Source organism: Arachis ipaensis, chromosome B9 (assembly GCF_059453495.1).
Source record: "Arachis ipaensis isolate K30076 ecotype BB chromosome B9, ASM5945349v1, whole genome shotgun sequence".
Taxonomy (NCBI): Eukaryota; Viridiplantae; Streptophyta; class Magnoliopsida; order Fabales; family Fabaceae; genus Arachis; species Arachis ipaensis.
In genome coordinates, this window is record NC_142444.1 from 126964349 (window position 1) to 126977219 (window position 12871).

The window sequence follows — 12871 nt, forward strand, 5'->3', positions numbered from 1 at the left end:
TTGCATTCTTCCCATCTCACTCTCTTTTGTTCCCCTTTAGGATTCTTTTCTGTGTCACTAGGGAACACTGTAGTTGATTTGGGGGCCTGTTGAGATAGCTCTCCTACTTGAGACTCCATCCTCTTGAGTTTTTCACCATGGTTTCTTAAGGTAGTTCTCACATCATCCCTGAAGCTTTTCAATTCAATTATGTCCTGGCCCATGTGTGCCAGCACTCCTTCTATCCTGTTTAATTGATCTTGAAATTGTTGGTTTGGGTTAGGTTGGGTAGGTTGATTATTTTGGCTATGATATGGTGGTTGAGAGTAAGTGTTTTGTGTGGCTTGGTATGATCTTTGGTTGGAGTTTTGGTATGTGGAATTGTTATGTTGGTTGTGGTTGTAAGGTTTGTGGTTTTGTGGTTGGGTTTGTTGGTTCCCCCACCCAAAGTTTGGGTGATTTTTCCATCCTGGGTTGTAAGTGTTGGAATGTGGATCATATGATTGCCTTTGTTGGTTTCCCACATAGTTGGCCTCTTCCCAATCACCTCCTTCAATGCTTACTTCCTCTTGATCTTGTGTGTGTATTGCAGCCACTTGCTTTGTTTCTAATTGCCTGGTAAGCTCTGCTAGTTGCTTGGCAAACACCTTGTTTTGGGCTAGAATTGTATCAACATGGTTCAGCTCCATGACTCCCTTAGTGTTGTGTCTCTCTGAAGCATAGTAGTACTCATTCTCAGCCACTGTTTCAATCACTTCAATGGCTTCCTCCACAGTCTTTTTCCTGTTCAATGAACCTCCTGATGAATGGTCCACAGCCTTCCTTGATTCATAAGAAAGTCCATCATAGAAAATATGCAATTGCACCCAGTCATGGAACATGTCTGGTGGGCATTTCCTTGTCAAATCCTTGAATCTCTCCCATGCCTCGTAGAGAGTTTCACCATCTTGTTGTCTAAAAGTCTGAACCTCAGATCGAAGCCTATTGACCTTTTGTGGGGGGTAGAAACGTGCCAGAAACTTGCTTTCCACCTCATCCCATGTTGTTAGACTCCCCCTTGGGAATGATTCCAGCCACTTAGCTGCTTTGTCCCTAAGTGAAAATGGGAACAAAAGCAGTTTATAGGCATCTTCCTAGACTCCATTGGACTTCACAGTGTCACAAATTCTCAGGAATTTTGTGAGATGTTGGTTGGGATCTTCATTAGCACTCCCACCAAATGAACAATGATTCTCCACAAGTGATATTAGCTGTGGTTTGAGTTCAAAATTGTTGGCCTGAATGGGTGGTTTCTAAATGCTGCTACCACAATTCCCAGAGGTTGGGTTTATGTATGAACTAAGAACCCTCCTCTCAGGAATGGCATTGTTTCCATCAGCTCTCTCATGGTTGTGAACTTCTCTATCCATGTTGAGATCTAGAGCTTCCTCAAAATTGTCCTCAGATTCTCCTTCAGATTCTTCTTCTCCCAGTACTCTCTTCCCTCTTGCTTCCCTTCTAAGTCTATGAAGGGTCCTCTCTGGTTCGGTATATGGAGGAGTTGATGTCTCTCCTCTCCTACCTGTCATACAAGAACACAGCACCGGCAACAAACAAGTGAAATACTCTTGGTTAATGGAAGAGTATGGTTAGAGCAATTGAGGAATTAATTCAAACAGTTAGTGAGTCAGTGAGTTAGTTGCTTGAATTTAAAGGCATAAAGACAGAAAGCATGTAACAGAGTGCAGAATTAAAAATTCAACAAGTAACTTGTACTGAATTAATCAAAACAAAAAAAAATGCTCAATCTAGTTAACTTCCAATTTGAGAATTGTCAATCGAAAACCAATCCCCGGCAACGGCGCCATAAACTTGATACGCATAAACTAGTTATGCTACGATTTAGGAAATTGCACGATCGGCAAAATTCCTTCCGGCAAGTGCACCGGTTATCGTCAAGTAAAAACTCACAATAGAGTGAGGTCGAATCCCACAAGGATTGGTTGAATGAGCAATTCAGATTAGAAGTGTGTTCTAGTTGAGCGGAATCAAGATTTAGATGAGAATTGCGGAATGTAAAATTGGCGGGAAAAGTAAATGACAAGAAATTGAAATGGCGGAATCTTAAATTGCATGAATTAAAGAGCAGAAGCTAAATTGCTGAAATTAAAAGGGAATGGGGGTGATTGCATGAATGTAATTGCAGAATGTAAAGATAATAGTGGAAATCAGAAATGGGGAATTCATTGGGTTATAGGAGATATTGAGATCTCCTAATCAAAACATGTTTATCTCTTCCTCAAGCAATGCGTTCATTGAATTTTGCTTGGCAATCTTATATGATTGGATCCCAATCCCTTGGCTCACCAATTCTCTCTAAAAACGAACAAATTCCCAATCCCTTGGTTTAAATGTTCATAAGAAGAGATGATGCTCGATCACTGATTATACCACACAGTTTCATGAACCACAATTTGGTAGGATTACATGTCACAATATCCATCCAAACCCCAATCCAATTCACTGTGAGAAAGCTTCTCTAGCATGAATCCTCCATTCCTTTCCCAAGGTTCCGAAGGATTCCAATTATGGGTAGTTTCTTTCCCAAGACAACTACCCAATGGAATTAGATCGAGAAGCTTTCTAACAAAATTCAAGAGAAAAGATTGAAGAAGAAGATAAACTATTATTGATTCATTGAATTACAATAGAGCTCCCTAACCCAATGAAAGGGGGTTTAGTGAGTCATAGCTCTGAATTCAATTACAAAGATATGAAAACTAGCTAAATGAAAAGGTAAAAGTCTCTTCCTAACTTCTATTCTATCCTATTTATACACTTTCTATATTGAGCTTCTGTTATGTTTCTTGGGCTTTGAGGCCTCTCCCTGCTTTCCTTTTGCTTTGGGTTTATGATCCATAATCTTGATGAGGCTGCTGATCCAAATTCTGTAACATTCATTGAGCTAACTTAGTGATAATCAATTAATAATACATGACTCAACAAATTGAAATTTCAGACTCATCAATCCTTCAAGCCCAATCCCATAAACCATGATATTCAATTGGATTTCATGCCAGAGTAAGTTTAAGTTAATGTTTGTGCTCAAAGACTAACTTAAACCGCAATATTTTTGGCCCAGAAACCTTTTCCAAGAGTGGCGTTTAAGTTGCAGTTTAAGCTTAAACTGCAGCTTAAACGCCAGACACTTCTAGTGAAGCCTTTTGTAGAAGCACGTTTAAGCTTCAGTTTAAGGTTAAACTGAAGCTTAAACGTGGAAATGGAAGAAGGCAGCCCTGGAGAGTCATGTAGTCGAACACGTTTAAGCTTCAGTTTAAGGTTAAACTGAAGCTTAAACGTGGAGATAGGAAGGGCAGCCCTGGAGGTCGAACACGTTTAAGCTCCAGTTTAAGGTTAAACTGGAGCTTAAACGTGGAAGAGGAGAAAGCCATCCTGGAGGTCGAACACGTTTAAGCTCCAGTTTAAGGTTAAACTGGAGCTTAAACGTGGAAATGGAGAAAGCAACCCTGGAGGAGAAACTTGGTCGAACACGTTTAAGCTCCAGTTTAAGGTCAAACTGGAGCTTAAACGTGGAAATGGCTCCCTGGTGCTTTTCCCCTTTCTGGCGTTTAACCTCCAGTTTAAGGTTAAACTGGAGGTTAAACGTGGACATGCTTCTTTGGTGAGACTTCCATTCTGGCGTTTAACCTCCAGTTTAAGGTTAAACTGGAGGTTAAACTTCAATTCCAGCATTTCTTAGCCTTCATGATTCTGGCGTTTAAGCTCCAGTTTAGGCTTAAACTGGAACTTAAACTCCACATGTGATATTCAAGCTTCCTTTATTGATTTTGTTGCTTCCTTGCTTAGCCTCTTCTTCCCTGAAATCATCCAAACAATTGCATCAAAGTCTTGCAAAATTTCATGAGAAATCTTCCATTCATAGCATTCAAGTAATATAACTAAAAGTCATGGAATTTGCGTCAAAATCATATTGTTTGGATGGTTCATTGCTTTGTTATTCTTTTAACCATTCTTGGTTACTTTAAGCTCAAGAAAATGCATAAAACCACTAAAACTAACAGAAAAATACTAGTGAAACTAGCCTAAGATGCCTTGGCATCAATCCACCTTAGTGATGGTGGCGTTTCCTTCTTGAGGAACCAATGATGTCCTTGAGCTCTTCTATGTCTCTTCCTTGTCTTTGTTGCTCCTCCCTCATTGCTTTTTGATCTTCTCTTATTTCATGAAGCATGATGGAGTGCTCTTGATGTTCCACCCTTAGTTGTTCCATATTGGAACTCAATTCTCCTAGGGAGGTGTTGATTTGCTCCCAATAGTTTTGTGGAGGAAAGTGCATTTGAGGCATCTCCGGGATCTCATGGTGATGAGCTTCATACGCCTCTTGAGCTCCATGAATGGGCTCTCTTGCTTGCTCCATCTTTTTCTTAGTGATGGGCTTGTCCTCTTTAATTAGGATATCTCCCTCTATGTCAATCCCAGCTGAATTGCATAGGTGGCAAATGAGGTGAGGAAAGGCTAACCTTGCCATAGTGGAGGACTTGTCAGCCACCTTGTAGAGTTCTTGAGGTATAATCTCATGAACTTCCACCTCTTCTCCAATCATGATGCTATGGATCATGATGGCCCGGTCTATAGTAACTTCAGACCGGTTGCTAATGGGAATGATTAAGCATTGAATGAACTCCAACCACCCTCTAGCTACAGGCTTGAGGTCCAATCTTCTTAGTTGAACCGGCTTGCCTTTGGAGTCAATCTTCCATTGAGCTCTTTCTACACATATGTCCATAAGGACTTGGTCCAACCTTTGATTAAAGTTGACCCTTCTAGTGTAGGGGCGTTCATCTCCATGCATCATGGGCAAGTTAAACGCCAACCTCACATTCTCCGGACTAAAATCTAAGTATTTTCCCCGAACCATTGTAACATAGTTCTTTGGATCCGGGTTCTTACTTTGATCATGGTTCTTGGTGATCCATGCATTGACATAAAACTCTTGAACCATTAGGATGCCGACTTGTTGAATGGGATTTGTTAGAACTTCCTAACCTCTTCTTTGAATTTCATGTCGGATCTCCGGATACTCATTTCTTTTGAGTTTGAAAGGGACCTCAGGGATCACCTTCTTCTTGGCCACAACATCATAGAAGTGGTCTTGATGGGCTTTGGAGATGAACCTTTCCATCTCCCATGACTCGGATGTGGAAGCTTTTGTCTTCCCTTTCCCCTTTCTAGAGGATTCTCCGGTCTTAGGTGCCATCAATGGTAATGGAAAAACAAAAAGCTTATGCTTTTACCACACCAAACTTAGAATTTTGCTCGCCCTCGAGCAATAAAAGTAAGAATAGATGAAGAAGAAGAAGAAGAAATGGAGGAGAGGGAGAGTGGGAAGTGTTTTGGCCAAGAAGGGTGTAGAGGGGTGTGTTGTGTGAATTTGATGAAGAATGGAGGGCTTTATATAGGGAAGGGAGGGGGGAAAGGTTTCGGCCATATGAGTGGGTTTGGGTGGGAAAATGGTTTTGAATTTTGAAGGTAGGTGGGGTTTATGAGGTAGGTTTATGGGGAAGAGTGGATGGATGTGAGTGGTGAAGAGGTGATGGGGAAGAGAGATTGAGGTGATTGGTGAAGGGTTTTGGGGAAGAGTGTTTATGGGATTGTGTGAAAGAGGGGTGAGAAGAAGTGAGTGGAGGTAGGTGGGGATCCTGTGGGGTCCACAGATCCTGAGGTGTTCAAGGATTTACAACCTTGCACCAAATTAGGCATGTAAAATGCCATTGCACACAACTCTGGGCGTTCAGCGCCAGGTTGGTGCCCATTTTGGGCGTTCAACGCCCATTTGCTGCCTTTTCTGGCGTTGAACGCCAGAACCATGCTCTGTTCTGGTGTTGAACGCCAGGCAGATGCTCCTCCAGGGTGTGATTTTTCTTCTACTATTTTTGATTCCGTTTTCAATTTTTCTCTTTATTTTGTGACTCCACATGATCATGAACCTATGAAAAACAAAAACAAAATTAGATAAATAAACATTGGGTTGCCTCCCAACAAGCGCTTCTTTAATGTCAATAGCTTGACAGTGGGCTCTCATGGAGCCTCACAGATGTTCAGAGCATTGTTGAAACTTTCCAACACCAAACTTAGAGTTTGGATATGGGAGTTCAACACCAAACTTAGAGTTTGGATGTGGCCTCCCAACACCAAACTTAGAGTTTGACTGTGGGGGCTTGGGTTGACTCTGCTTTGAGAGAAGCTTTTCATGCTTCCTCTCCATGGTTGCAGAGGGAGATCCTTGAGTTTTAAACACAAGGGAGTTCTCATTCCATTGAAGGACTAGTTCACCTCTGTCAACATCAATCACAGCTCTTGATGTGGCCAGGAAAGGTCTTCCTAGGATGATGGATTCATCCTCTTCCTTTCCAGTATCCAGGACTATGAAATTAGCAGGGATGTAAAGGCCTTCAACCTTTACTAACACATCCTCTACTTGTCCATAAGCCTGTTTTCTTGAATTGTCTGCCATCTCTAATGAGATTTTAGCAGCTTGCACCCCATAGATTCCCAGTTTCTCTATTACAGAGAAGGGCATGAGGTTTATTCCTGAACCAAGGTCACACAGAGCCTTAAAGATCATGGTGCCTATGGTACAAGGTATTATGAACTTTCCAGGATCCTGTCTCTTCTGAGGCAATGTCAGTTGATCCAGATCACTTAGTTCATTGGTGAACAAGGGAGGTTCATCTTCCCAAGTTTCAATACCAAATAATTTGGCATTCAGCTTCATGATTGCACCAAGAAACTTGGCAGTTTGCTCTTCAGTAACGTCTTCATTCTCTTCAGAAGAGGAATACTCATCAGAGCTCATGAAGGGTATAAGGAGGTTCAATGGAATCTCTATGGTCTCTAGATGAGCCTCAGAGTCCTTTGGTTCCTCAGAGGGAAGCTCCTTATTGATCACTGGACATCCCAGGAGGTCTTCCTCCTTGGGATTCATGTCCTCCTCTCCCTCATTGGGTTCGGCCATTTTGGTTATGTTAATGGCCTTGCACTCTCCTTTTGGATTTTCTTCTGTATTGCTTGGGAGAGTGCTAGGAGGGATTTCAGTGATCCTTTTACTCAGCTGGCCTACTTGTGCTTTCAAATTTCTAATGGAAGACCTTGTTTCATTCATGAAACTCACAGTGGCCTTAGATAGATCAGAGACTAAGTTTGCTAAGCTAGATGAATTCTGCTCAGAATTCTCTGTCTGTTGCTGAGTGGATGATGGAAAAGGCTTGCTGTTGCTAAACCTATTTCTTCCACCATTATTAAAGCCTTGTTGAGGCTTTTGATCCTTCCATGAGAAATTTGGATGATTTCTCCATGATGAGTTATAGGTGTTTCCATAAGGTTCACCTAAGTAATTCACCTTTGCTATTGCAGGGTTCTCAGGATCATAAGCTTCTTCTTCATAAGAAGCCTCTTGAGTACTGTTGGATGCAGCTTGCACTCCATTCAGACTCTGAGAGATCATATTGACTTGCTGAGTCAATATTTTATTCTGAGCCAATATGGCATTCAGAGTATCAATTTCAAGAACTCCCTTCTTCATAGGCGTCCCATTATTTATAGGATTCCTTTCAGAAGTGTACATGAACTGGTTATTTGCAACCATGTCAATGAGTTCTTGAGCTTCTGCAGGCGTTTTCTTTAGGTGAATGGATCCTCCTGCAGAGGTATCCAATGACATCTTAGATAACTCAGACAGACCATCATAGAATATATCCAGGATGGTCCATTCTGAAAGCATGTCAAAAGGACACTTTTTGGTCAACTGTTTGTATCTTTCCCAAGCTTCATAGAGGGATTCACCTTCTTTCTGTTTGAAGGTCTGAACATCCACTCTAAGCTTGCTCAGCTTTTGAGGAGGAAAGAACTTGGCTAAGAAAGCCGTGACCAGCTTATCCCAAGAGTTCAGACTGTCTCTGGGTTGAGAGTCCAACCAGATTCTAGCTCTGTCTCTTACAGCAAATGGGAAAAGCATGAGCCTGTAGACTTCAGGATCTACTCCATTAGTCTTAACAGTATCACATATCTGTAAGAAATTCAGTTAAGAACTGAAAAGGATCTTCAGATGGAAGTCCATGAAACTTGCAGTTCTGCTGCATCAGAGAAACTAATTGAGGTTTCAGCTCAAAGTTGTTTGCTCCAATGGCAGAAATGGAGATGCTTCTTCCATGTAAATTGGAATTAGGTGCAGTAAAGTCATCAAGCATCCTTCTTTAATTATTATTATTTTTGGCTGCCATCTCCTCTTCCTGTTTGAAAATTTCTGAAAGGTTATATCTGGATTATTGTAATTTAGCTTCTCTTAATTTTCTCTTCAGAGTCCTTTCAGGTTCTGGATCTGCTTCAACAAGAATATTCTTGTCCTTGCTCCTGCTCATATGACAAAGAAGATGGCACAGAAAAAATAATAATAATAATATGGATCCTTTATATCACAGTATAGAGGTCCTTGTGTTAGTAGAAGAAAAGAAGAAGAAAATCTGAACTCAGAGAGAGAGAGAGGGAGTTCGGATTTTTGATGGGTGTGAGGAAGAGATGTTAGTAGATGAATAAATAAATAGAAGGAGATGAGGGAGAAGGATTTTTGAAAATAATTTTTGAAAAAGAGTTAGTGATTTTCGAAAATAGTTTTGAAAAAGGTTAGTAGTTTTTCGAAAATTCAAATAAAAAAAATTATTAGTTAATTAAAAAGAAATTTTTGAAAAAGGGGGGAGATATTTTCGAAAATTAGAGAGAGAGAGTTAGTTAGGTGGTTTTGAAAAAGATAAGAAACAAACAAAAAGTTAGTTAGTTAGTTGAAACAAATTTTGAAAATCAATTTTGAAAAGATAAGAAGATAGGAAGTTAGAAAAGATATTTTGAAATCAAATTTTTGAAAAAGATAAGATAAGAAGATATTTTTTTTTGAAAAGATATGATTGAAATTAGTTTTTGAAAAAGATTTGATTTTTAAAATCTCAATTAATGACTTGATTCACAAGAAATCACAAGATATGATTCTAGAACTTAAAGTTTGAATCTTTCTTAACAAGTAAGTAACAAACTTGAAATTTTTGAATCAAAACATTAATTGATTATGTTATTTTTGAAAATTTGATATAAAAATAAGAAAAAGATTTTTGAAAAATATTTTTTTGGAATTTTCGAAAATAACTAAGAAATTTGAAAAAGATTTGATTTTTGAAAAAAGATTTTGAAAAAGATGAGATTTTTAAATTGAAAATTTGATTTGACTCATAAAAACAACTAGAATTTTAAAAATTTTTGAAAAAGTCAAATCTAATTTTCGAAATTTTAAGAGAGAAAAAGGGAAAGATATTTTTTTGATTTTTAAATTTTTAATAATGAGAGAGAAAAACAAGTAAAATGATGCAATGCATGAAATTTTTAGATCAAAACAATGAATGCATGCAAGAATGCTATGAATGTCAAGATGAACACCAAGAACACTTTGAATGTCAAGATGAACACCAAGAACATGTTTTTGAAAAATTTTTAATGCAAAGAAAACATGCAAGACACCAAACTTAGAATTCTTTAATGCTTAAACACTAAGAATTCAAGAATGCATATGAAAAACAAGAAAAGACACAAAACATGCAAATGCAAAGATCAAACAAGAAGACTTACCAAGAACAACTTGAAGATCATGAAGAACACTATGAATGCATGAATTTTCGAAAAATATGCAGGATGCACATGCAATTGACACCAAACTTATAACATGACTCAAGACTCAAACAAGAAACGGAAAAATATTTTTGATTTTTATGATTTTCTAATTTTTTTGGATTTTTCGAAAATTAATTGAAAAAGGAAAATAAGGATTCCAAAATTTTTAATATGAATTCCAGGAATCTTGCATTCTTAGTCTAAAGCTTCAGTCCAGGAATTAGACATGGCTCACTAGCCAGCCAAGCTTTCAATGAAAGCTCCGGTCCAAAATACTAGACATGGCCAATGGCCAGCCAAGCTTCAGCAAGATATCAGAATATACTGCTCATTACTTATAAAATATGTAACTTGCCTCTATGCTGATGGTTTGGAAGCCTCAGTCCAAAAGAATTTAGACATGGCCTTGCAGCCAGCCAGGCTTCACATGCTTCATGAAACACTAGAATTCATTCTTAAAAATTTTGAATCTAAAATTTTTTCGAAAACATAAGAAAAAAAAATTTTTGAAAGAATTTTGAAAAATTTTTGAAAATAAAACAAAAAGAAAATTACCTAATCTGAGCAACAAGATGAACCGTCAGTTGTCCAAACTCGAACAATCCCCGGCAACGGCGCCAAAAACTTGGTATGCGAAATTGCTACTCAGGTTGTGAATTGTTGTTCGAAATTGATTCCCTGGCAATGGCACCAAAAACGGATGCACAGGACCATGGTCTAAACATATTTTCACAACTTCGCATAACTAACCAACAAGTGCACTGGGTCGTCCAAGTAATACCTTACATGAGTAAGGGTCGAATCCCACGGAGATTGTTGGTATGAAGCAAGCTATGGTCACCTTGTAAATCTCAGTCAGGCAGATATAAAACAGTAATGGGTTTTCGAACTTAATAAATAAAAGAAGGGATAGAAATACTTATGTAAATCATTGGTGAGAGTTTCAGATAAGCGAATAGAGATGCTTTCGTTCCTCTGAACCTCTGCTTTCCTGCTATCTTCATCCAATCAGTCTTACTCCTTTCCATGGCTGGCTTTATGTGATACATCACCACTGTCAATGGCTACTTTCGGTCATCTCTCGGGAAAATGATCCAATGCCCTGTCACGGCACGTCTAATCGTCTGGAGGCATCACCCTTGTCAATGGCTTCATCTTATCCTCTCAGTGAAAATGGTCAACGCACCCTGTCACGGCATGGCTATTCATCTGTCGGTTCTCGATCATGCTGGAATAGGATTTACTATCCTTTTGCGTCTGTCACTAACGCCCCGCAATCACGAGTTTGGAGCTCGTCACAGTCGTTCATTCATTGAATCCTACTCGGAATACCACAGACAAGGTTTAGACCTTCCGGATCCTCTTGAATGCCGCCATCATTCTAGCTTACACCACGAAGATTTTGGTTAGGAGATCTAAGAGATACTCATTCAGTCTAAGGTAGAACGGAAGTGGTTGTCAGGCACGCGTTCATAGGGAATGATGATGATTGTCACGTTCATCACATTCAGATTGAAGTACGAATGAATATCTTAGAAGCGAAACAAGATGAATTGAATAGAAAACAGTAGTACTTTGCATTAATCTTTGAGGAACAGCAGAGCTCCACACCTTAATCTATGGAGTGTAGAAACTCTACCGTTAAAAATACATAAGTGAAAGTCCAGGCATGGCCGAGAGGCCAGCCCTCAAACGTGATCTAAGATAGCATACAACTGATCAAAGATGCCTAATACAATAGTAAAAGGTCCTATTTATAATAAACTAGCTACTAGGGTTTACAAAAGTAAGTAATTGATGCATAAATCCACTTCCGGGGCCCACTTGGTGTGTGCTTGGGCTGAGCATGAGTGTTGCACGTGTAAAAGTCCTTCTTGGAGTTGAACGCCAGCTTTTGTGCCAGTTTGGGCGTTCAACTCTGGTTTTGGCTCCTTTTCTGGCGCTGGACGCCAGATTTGGGCAGAAAACTGGCGTTGAACGCCAGTTTGTGTCATCTAAACGTGGCCAAAGTATGGACTATTATACATTTCTGGAAAGCCCTGGATGTCTACTTTCCAACGCAATTGGAAGCGCGCCATTTCAAGTTCTGTAGCTCCAGAAAATCCACTTTGAGTGTAGGGAGGTCAGAATCCAACAGCATCAGCAATCCTTCTTCAACCTCTGAATCTGAGTTTTGCTCAAGTCCCTCAATTTCAGTCAGAAAATACCTGAAATCACAGAAAAACACACAAACTCATAGTAAAGTCCAGAAATTTGAATTTAACATAAAAACTAATGAAAACATCCCTAAAAGTAACTTGATCCTACTAAAAACATACTAAAAACAATGTCAAAAAGCGTATAAATTATCCGCTCATCAACTACCTTGTGTTTAAGGCTCAAGGATCTTCTTCTATAACCATGAAGAAGAAGCATGAAAAGCTTCTCTCAATATAGAGTAAAACAGAGCACCCACACTCAACTTCTAAGTTTGGTGTTGGGAGGCCACCATCAAGCTCTGAGTCTCTGTGAAGCTCTCTAAGAGCTCACTGTCAAGCTATTGACATTAAAGAAGCGCTTATTGGGAGGCAACCCAATGTTATTTAATTATATTATTTATATTCCATTGTCATTTTATGTTTTCTTTAGGTTGATGATCATGTGAAGTCATAAAAACAGCTGCAGAACTAAAGCAAAATCAAAAACAGCATAAAAATAGCACACCCTGGAGGACAGGCTTACTGGCGTTTAAACGCCAATAAGGATAGCAGAATGGGCGTTTAACGCCCAGTCTGGCAGCATTCTAGGCGTTAAACGCCAGAAAAGGGTGTCTGGTGTCTAGCTGGCGTTAAACGCCAAAATTGGCAGACAGACTGGCGTTTAACGCCAGAAAGGGGTAGCAGACTGGCGTTTAACGCCAGGAAAGGTAGCAGAGCTGGCGTTTAACGCCAGAATTGGCACACAGAGGGTGTTTGAACGCCAGAAAGGTGCATGGAGCAGAATTCCTTGACACCTCAGGATCTGTGGACCCCACAGGATCCCCACCTACCCCAACTCACTCTCTCTCCTCTTCACACCTCTCCATAACACTCTTCCCCAAATACCATTCACCTATCAAATCCTATCCTCTTCACCACTCACATCCATCCATCATAAAACCCCACCTACCTCAACATTCAAATTCAAAACATTTCCCTTCCAA

General features: G+C 39.6%; 2 non-coding genes across 2 annotated transcripts; both read left to right on the top strand.

The window, feature by feature from the left end:
* Window positions 1-858: 858 nt before the first annotated feature.
* On the top strand, window positions 859-962 carry LOC148546246 (small nucleolar RNA R71). The gene has a single exon (XR_015900720.1). It is a non-coding gene; the product is annotated as a small nucleolar RNA R71 (small nucleolar RNA).
* Window positions 963-7753: 6791 nt separating this feature from the next.
* LOC148546247 (small nucleolar RNA R71) lies at window positions 7754-7861 on the top strand. The gene has a single exon (XR_015900769.1). It is a non-coding gene; the product is annotated as a small nucleolar RNA R71 (small nucleolar RNA).
* Window positions 7862-12871: the final 5010 nt, after the last annotated feature.